The sequence below is a fragment of the Octopus bimaculoides genome, chromosome 1 (genome assembly GCF_001194135.2).
Source record: "Octopus bimaculoides isolate UCB-OBI-ISO-001 chromosome 1, ASM119413v2, whole genome shotgun sequence".
Lineage (NCBI taxonomy): Eukaryota > Metazoa > Mollusca > Cephalopoda > Octopoda > Octopodidae > Octopus > Octopus bimaculoides.
In genome coordinates, this window is record NC_068981.1 from 105,556,071 (window position 1) to 105,562,435 (window position 6,365).

The window sequence follows — 6,365 nt, forward strand, 5'->3', positions numbered from 1 at the left end:
GATGGTACCTTGCCCCGATTTGTGGCTGAACAAGTTGGAAAGAAGCCTTTTCCGCTTTTTGTGGAAGGGAGGAAAGCCACTCGTGAAGCGCTCTGTCTACTGCCAGGAACCGTTAAAGGGTGGGCTAGGGATGCCTTGGCTGAGGATGCGAAAATTCGCATTAAGGTTGAGGCACCTTTGGCTTTACCTGGATGGAGAGCAGGTGTGGTCACCGCACACCCAGTTCTACCTTCCGCAATTAACGTCCTTAATGGACGTTGGTAATTGGATAAAGCAGAGACCTAGGCTGGGGGACTGGCAATTGGAGTGCCAACAGGCACTTCAGCTACTCTCTCGGGCAGGCAATGCCGGCAACAGGAATTCCACCGCAGATTGTTATTGCGGGTTAGTGGGATTTAGGTCCAAAGACGCCTTGGGGGAGACCCTGGGCTACGATGAAAATCAGTTGACCAACCTGTTCAGGAGAACTTTCGGGCCGGGGTATCTGGACAATTACCAGAAATCCCTGGCTTGGCAGTGCTTCCATGCGGTGTTACCTATTTATGATAAACTGTCAAGGCACGGAAGTGCTGTATCGCCGACATGTCTGAGGTGCAGGCACGACAGGGAAACCGTCTTGCACGCATTCGTGGAATGTCTGGAATTAACGAGACTGATAGTTTTCGCAGAACAACTGTTGTCATCGATGGGAAGAATACAGCTATCATCGAGATTGTACCGCCTCCTTCCCTCAACAGGGAAAGGAAGGCTTGCTTTTCCTGCGTAGTAGCCATACTGAAAGAAACAGTATGGAAGACGCATTGTGTGCAACATTGCTTATGAAAGTGTATACATTTGAATATAATATAATATAATGGACCCGCAATATGAATACTGCTGGTAAAATGGAGCTGATAAGGATGGACTCATCACTTAAAAACATACCTATCCCACCTAAGGACACATATATTAAAGAACTAATCTTAAGAATAAATGAATTCATTCATAGAATCCATTGGAGGATACATCAAACATTTGTATATTGTGGTTTTTGTAATTTTAGTTACAAAATAAATTAGTTAGTTCAACAGAATACACTGTCTGCAAGTCGATGGATACCGCATATTCTCCTCTATTTTCTAATTGCTATATATATTTAGGGTAAAATACCCCCCCCCCTTTTACCTGCACCCAATTATTACACTTGGTATAACACTAGTGTAACAATAATTGGGTACCCTCCCAGCACCACAATATACAAATGCTTGATGATGTATCCTCCAATGGATTCTATGAATGAATTCATTTTTTTTCCTCCTTTCTTTTTCTCCTCTTTGAGTTATATTTAGAATATACCCCTTCCAAACATTCATTTTTGGAGGGAATTCTTTGATAAAGTGTAGTTCTGCATGAAAATACATTAGTATAGTATTTGAAAATTAACTATTTGAAAAATCAAGCAGTAAATAAAATAAAACGATTATATATATATATATATATATATATATATACACACACACACACACACACACACACACACACACACACACACACACACACACATACATACATATATATATATATATGTAAAGCTAGAACATCCCAATGCAACACATATATATATCTGAACATTTGTAGAGATGAGCCACATTTGGAATAAAGAATTCAAATTCTCCACTTTACCTTAAAACATTCAATTTTAGGGAGAATTCCTTGATGAAGTGTGTGTATGTGTGTGTGTGTGTGTGTGTGTGTTGGGAATATGTCCATGTTTATACTATGTAACTTTGATCACACCTCTTTCAATTCCATGATTTTGTGTTAGAGAACATTAGTATAACACTTACAAAACGTACTCTCTCTGCTTTTCTTTCAAACATTCAACTTTGGAGAGAATTTTTTGATGAAATGTAGTTCCATTGCTTTTCAGTATTATAGATCATCCCATGCACATTTGTAAAAGGGAAAAATTTTGAAATTTCTATTGCTGCATATTTCCAGATGCTTACTTAATGGAATCTTGCATAATTCTTCTTGTTGGATATGTTGCCTGTGGATTCTTGCATATTGGCAGAAGGAATTATTTGTTTCGACAATGTATCAAACAATGGGACACAATTTACAGGCACGAGTTCAAAAATTTCTTCAAAATGCATACAACCAAGCACATTTTTACCCTGCTCTACCACCCAAAATCAAATGGGCAAGTAGAACGATTCATAGACACTATTAAGCAAGCACTAAAATAAGTAAGGAATGAGTTAGGAAATGACAAAGCACTAACTCGGTTCTTAAGGGTGTACAGAATAACACCCAATCTGAATACAAGTTCAAGCAAGTTGCCTGCAGAGCTAATGTTTGCTCAGAAGATAAAATTTATCTTTGATAAATTATTACCAAAGAAAAAAAAAAATGTAGAGAAAATACAAAAAATTCAACAAAACATTTTGATGTGGAAGACAAAGTCCATTTCAGAATATACAAGAACAGTAAAGAAGGTTGGGAGAATGGTATAGTGATTAAAAGAATTGGAAACATGATGTATTTAATAAAAGGCCAACGATGGGAACATAAATGACACCTAAATCTATTAAAAGCTAGACATATGGAAGAAAGGAAGGAAATTCCAATGGAAGTGTTTACGACATGTTCAATATTCCAGCACCGAAAGAGATTAAGCCTAGAAGGAGCAGTATTAGAAAACGTAAACAGACTAAACATTTAGAAATAATTTCAAGTGGAAAAGGTACTGAACTCCTTAGGGAATCAGAATCACAAAAAGGGAGAGGTGTTGGAAAGAAACAAAAAATAATAAAAATAAAATAAAATAAAATAACTGGTTTATATTAAAGAATAAAGATATTGTGAGTTGGAGTCAGAGTCAATATAATTTTATCGACTCTGACTACTCCTTAATAGTTTCTGACTCCGACTCCGACTCCACAGTCCTGGTTGTTACCCAGCTTTGTTATAAGTTTTATTGACTTATAACAAGAACAGAATGGAGTAAGTGGAGCAAGAACACGCACGAAAACGAAAAGTGTCGCTTAAGAGGTCACAGATGTGTGACGAAAAATTTCTGGACAATGGACATGAGTTAAAATAAAAAAACGACAGTAATAAACGAATGAAGGACAAATATATAGTGCATGTGTTTATTTGACAGATGCTATTGTGCAGTTTCTAGCTCCCACTTAGTTATGATAGTAACATGAATTTCTTGCTTTAGCGAGTTTCTATAGATGTTTTATCCCACACTATGCTGAAATGACTCTTACCCTTTAACAGAATTGTTATAATGTCAAAAAAAGAAGCTCTAGGAAATTCTTTTAGCATCAGAAGAATTATGATTGTTTAACAGGATTAAAGAGAAATTACATTAGTCAACAACAAAATTATTGTCCAAATTTTTTTTAGCTGATTCAGGTAAATTCTGATGTGTTATATCCCAAAATCACATTGGTTTTGCTCAACCAGGACAGCTTTTTGAACTATGGCCACATGTTATTTTTTATGTTTTTGTTTATATGTACGAGTATTTTTGCTTTATATGATGCAAAATTCTTTTTTATTTCTTGAAATAAACAAATTCAGAAGAGTTTGCATGTGCCTATTTATGACTAATTGGTATTTTTATTTTACAGGTGAATGAAATGGCTTCGACCAAAAGATCTTGTAAATGTAAGCCCAACATATTCTGCTACATCTGCGGTGAATACACCATTGTTTCTAACAGGAATCCAGTCACAAGTTTCATAAAACATGCTTACCATGCTTATTTTCTTATTTTGCTATCAAATTTGGTGACCAGGACAAAGCTTGGGTGCCACACATGGTATGCAAAGTATGCACCAAGAATTGACGTCAGTAGACCAAAGACAAGAAGAGTTGTCTGAAGTTTGGAATTCTCATGGATTGGAGGGAACCAACAAACCATGGTACTGACTGCTATTTCTGTGCTTTTAATGTGACTGGGATCAACAGAAAGAACTGGAGCAGCCTTAAGTATCCTGATCTTCAATCTGCATGTCGTCCTTTAACTCACTGTGATGAAATTTCAGTACCTGTCTTCAGAGAACTTCTTAACACTATTGATGAAGAATCCTCCAGTGTTCAAGAAGATGAAGAGGAAGTAGTTCTTGATGATGATGCTCCACATCCTTTTTCCAAAAAGGAACTAAATGATCTAGTTCGTGACCTCAGATTGTCAAAGTTCTCTGCCAAACTGTTGGCATCCAGATTGAAGGAAAAAAAATCTCCTCTGAATTTTGAACAATGATGACACAGCATTTAATTTACATGTACTTATCTTTGTCAGTGTCTCTATTCAATTTACAGTAATCGAAGCTTGTAACATTTAATTAATAAATTGTGCTAGAAAACAATTTTTTAAATCTTAAAACCTATTTCGGATGAGAAGTATTAACAAAAATCAACTGTTAATATCACAAAAATGTAATCAATTTAATGAATAATATCTGAAGCATCACACACACACACACACACACACACACACAAACAAAATCAACCAATAATGTCAGAAAAATGTAATCAATTTAGTCAGAAGATCGGATTTTAAAAAAAGCAACTTAGCATAGAAACCTGACCTGATCAAGAGAAACGGATGTCATTTTCAGATTCACTGGTGCAAAATTGTTCTAAACCAGTTGAAAAAACTAAAATAATGTACGAGAAAATTTTTTGTTATCCAGTGTTAGCTAAGGTTACTTATCAACTCATCTCATAGCAGATGTATCCCTTTTTCTGTTGGTAAATCCTGCTGACATGGGAATCAGTGGTGATTTACAACAATATATTCAGGATTCTTGATAACTTTTGTTTTCTTTTTGTCTCAGAGTGTTTGAAACTGGCCAAATTTAGATATAGTACTTTTGGTCAGGAATTATTAGTAGTGCATTTATCAGTTATACATTTTCATCATTTTCAGGAACAAAAGAATTTTGCCATATATACTGACCATAAGCTGTTTAACTTTTGCTCTTCAGTCTAAATTGGATAAATATTCTCCAAGGAAAATTAGGTACCTTGATTTTGTTTCAGTTTACTGTTGGTATTCATTATACCAAGGGATCTAACTATTGTGTAGCTGATGCTCTACCCCAGCTATATGTGGAAAAAATTGCTGTGGACCAAGAAATGGATGAAAAATTGCTGCAGCTAAAGAATTCTTGAGTCATCTTTAGAATCCGATCTTGTTGCTCTATGTGCACAATACTTCAACCATTCATGCAGTATATCTGCTAAATAGATATATATTATGATTCTGAAATTCTTTTTCCCCCAAATCTCAATTTCCTTTTTATTTTTGCCCTTTTTGTTCACCACAAAGCAATTCCAGAAGTTCACCAACTGTACTCTGAAAGAGTATGCTTTGCTTAATGACACAACTCACTGTCCAGTAAAAGAATCGATGTTATTGTGAGCTCAAAACTCTAACCACTAGGCCATGCATCTCCACTAACACTGTGCATCTCCACTAATACTGGTGATGAATCTTCATCATTCAACGATTGAGATTCTGTTGTTTGATCAACTGAATTACCTGTTCCTGATAGTGGCAGAGTAATTTACAGAAATGAGCAGAAGCCCAGGAGTGAAAATTGCTCAAGGGGTGCAAACTCAGGTTCAAACTTTTTACCAACAGGTGGATTTTTTTCAATCTTAATATCAAAGCAAACACAGGTATGATAATATAAAAATACGGATCCAGAAGATGCTCTCGTCTAATTTTGCTATCTCGCGGTACGCCCACCTTCCCACCCCTCCACCTGTACCGCAAGACCCTATTCTCTGTCATCCTTTGGTTGTCTCCCATGAACACTTCTAAAGGCTTAACTCCATCCCCACCCCTACTTAGAGTTTATCTCCTATGTAAGATAGTGATCATATAGTGCATAAAAATGACAGTGTAGTGTATGCAGGTTGAAGACTATTGATTGCTTATTGTTTGTTTATGAATTCTGCCAAATACGAGCTTTCTTTTCAGGTACATGACGCTGATGTCCCCCATCCCAAGGTCACACAGGCCCACATCTCCCACACTCTCAGAGTTGGCACACTCAATGTGGGCATACTGAAAGGTAGGTCTGGTGAGATTGTTGAGATGCTTGAATGGAGACGGGTAGATTTGTGCTGCCTCCAAGAAGTAAGGTGGAGAGAAGGTTCCGCTAGGTTCCTCACAGGCAAAGAACACACATACAAGATTTTCTGGGCAGGGAACACTGATGGGGTCGGGGGCGTGGGTATACTTCTTGTGGAGAAATGGGTTGATAAGGTAATCGAGGTAGTCAGAGTATGCGATAGAATATTTAAGATTAGATTAGTGCTACATCATGAGTTAGCAACCATTATCTTAGCCTATTCCC

The 6,365-nt window shown here is 36.7% G+C and overlaps 1 long non-coding RNA gene across 1 annotated transcript in view; it reads left to right on the forward strand.

Annotated features, from left to right (window-relative positions):
- The window catches only part of LOC128248156 (uncharacterized), a 9,001-nt gene extending 4,637 nt beyond the window's left edge, over positions 1-4,364 (forward strand). Inside the window, exon 2 of the long non-coding RNA XR_008264447.1 lies at positions 3,624-4,364. This is a non-coding gene — a long non-coding RNA (uncharacterized LOC128248156). The remainder of the gene's footprint in view (positions 1-3,623) is intronic.
- Positions 4,365-6,365: the final 2,001 nt, after the last annotated feature.